Raw genomic sequence first — 2,516 nt, forward strand, 5'->3', positions numbered from 1 at the left:
CCCAAAGAGTCAACACAATGAATAACTTTAAGTTTTACTTTCCCGCCTTTTATCCTCTCCTTTTTTTTTCAACTTCTGACTTACAGACTCAAGTTCAATCAACACATACAAATCGGACAAATTTCTCAAATAGTCAACACAATGGATAGCTGTAAGTTTTACTTTCTAAAACTCATAATGTAGAGTTCAAAATTTAAAAACTGTCAGAGCTCTTTGTGTTAAAGAAATGTAGTAAGTGGATTTAACTAAATGAGGCTGCTATGTTTTACAGTGTATCATTCTGTTTCTGATATGTAAACGTCTGCCCGTGACTAGAGTCCAGTGTGTAAAGCCTGTAGAGTTACCCTTTAATTGTTTAAGATAAGTAGATTATTATACGTGGCATTTTTCTTTGTGGTATGACTCGACACTTAAATGGGCCACATTCAAAATAGCAGCTTAAATTTTGAATTACAGGAGAGTAAGAGGAACACTTTGTACAGTGTCAGTTTATGTTTGGAAACCACCTTATTTCACAAGATTGAATGCAGCAATTTGCAACAAGAGATAAGATCTTTAGATCAGAGCCACTGAAACTGTGATATATATATATACTGTATATATATAGTGAAGCTAAATATTCAAAACCATCTCCTCATAGCAGTTTTGACACTTTCAAAGTGAAAATAAGCTGTGAAACCGGATGTTCTTGTGCCACCAACTGCTTCAGAGTGCTTCAGACAGTGCTTGCAGAACATCTCTTTTATGAACAGACTCCAGCATCTGCATGTGCTAAATTCCTGAAAAGAAACATGCACTATCAAGCTACACAAGCATATAATAACAGCTTCCTCATTGAATTGGTATCTGTGTTTAGCCATGTGCTGTCAGACATGATTAGAAAGAGTAAACACTCGTTGTGGACTTAGATTCAGGAACGCTGTTGAGCATTAACCTTTGCTATTTGTCTGACATCCAGGCCCTTGACCTCTGGTGCTCAGGGTGCTGTTTGCTCATTCTCTTGTCCTTCGTGGTAATTTTCTCTGCAAAATTACTCGCTGTGCTTGTCTGCAAATCAAAGTGTTGGCACACAAAGGCAGAACAGCCTGCACCGCATCTGTTCCGCAGGTCCAGTTAAGCGGCTACCGCAGCAAAATGTAGTAAAAAACAAAAATACTGCTCATAAAAAGAAAACATGTAAGCCTTCTTAAAATAGAATCGCAATAATTCCCGCACAATTAAAAACATAGAAAATGCTATTTTTACATTAATCTTTCAAAATTCACCCTTTTTGTACCCTCCGCTCTAATGTGTGTGTTTGTACTCATGTAAACTAAGCCTCCCAAGGTAATGAACTCTGGCTCAGTTTTTCAGGGGAAGCTATAAACTATCAAAAAGAAAAAGAAAAAAGTCCGCAAAGCAAACACAGGCACAGTTTCACTTTGTGGCTTATCCATTAAAGGCAAAGGCATTAAACAATGATACTGGATGGTGACATCAGGCTGTACAAACACAGATCCCATCAGGTGACAGTTTTCTTTTAAATTTAGCAACTAAATTTAAGGTAAATCCAAATGAACTTTAACCTAAATTTCTGGCTTCCAGATGTGAATCAGAAATTGCCCATGTTACAGTCACGTCAACAAATGCTGCTTTCACAGTGTGCTGAGTTATTCACTTAATCACTGACCGTAGCAACCTGAGATTGCAGCTGTGACCAGAAACTTGTTCAAACACATACAGCGATGCTAAAAGCTGTGTCAGGGATGAAGACTGTACAGTCCTGGAACTTTTCTATAAACTTCCTAAATGCAGGCCAGTCAGGGCAAATCATTTCTAATGAGTGTACGCCCAGTCTTAACCAACTAAGGTGAATCCAGAGTGGCAGGAGAGTTGCTCAGGCTTGGATAAAATGATTCAGTGTTTATATGAACTCAGTGAAGGATACATACTAGTGTACAGGATGTAACATGAAAAGTTTCCCTGTTTTTGTGCCCCTCAGTCGGATCTGTTAATCATTCTTTAGACAGGTCTGTACCCGCAACTCAAGGATAAAGAGATATAATCTCAGTATCAAAGAAAATAAAACTATCAGATCCTCCTGAAGCCAAGGTTTATCCCCATAAAATAACTTGGATATAAAGAAAGATAAGATTCATGGGAGAGAGAAAAAAGTCTAAAACAGATCATGTTCTCGGAGAACAAGCAGAGGGAACAAAGGAGACGATATCCAGTGAGGTGTCCTGTCCAATGTTGATGCTGCAAAACTCAGCTGGATATTTCTGATTACTAAACAGCCTTCTGAGTGTTGCTGAAAAGTATTCTAAAGAATGTGAAAACAAAGATGTGTGTGTTTTGTAAGGGCTCCAGTCCAAAGAAACGTCCCTGCATAAGGCTGTGAAACTGCCCCTCCTCCGTCCTAAACCCCCACCGCATTAATGGTTGTCCCGTAACCTATAAAAGATGTTCCCACTCATCTTGAACTCCTAAGTTGAAAAGAACAATCTAGTCAGAGTCCGCCCTGTGTGTGTGTGTGT

Source organism: Archocentrus centrarchus, chromosome 20, assembly GCF_007364275.1.
Source record: "Archocentrus centrarchus isolate MPI-CPG fArcCen1 chromosome 20, fArcCen1, whole genome shotgun sequence".
Taxonomy (NCBI): Eukaryota; Metazoa; Chordata; class Actinopteri; order Cichliformes; family Cichlidae; genus Archocentrus; species Archocentrus centrarchus.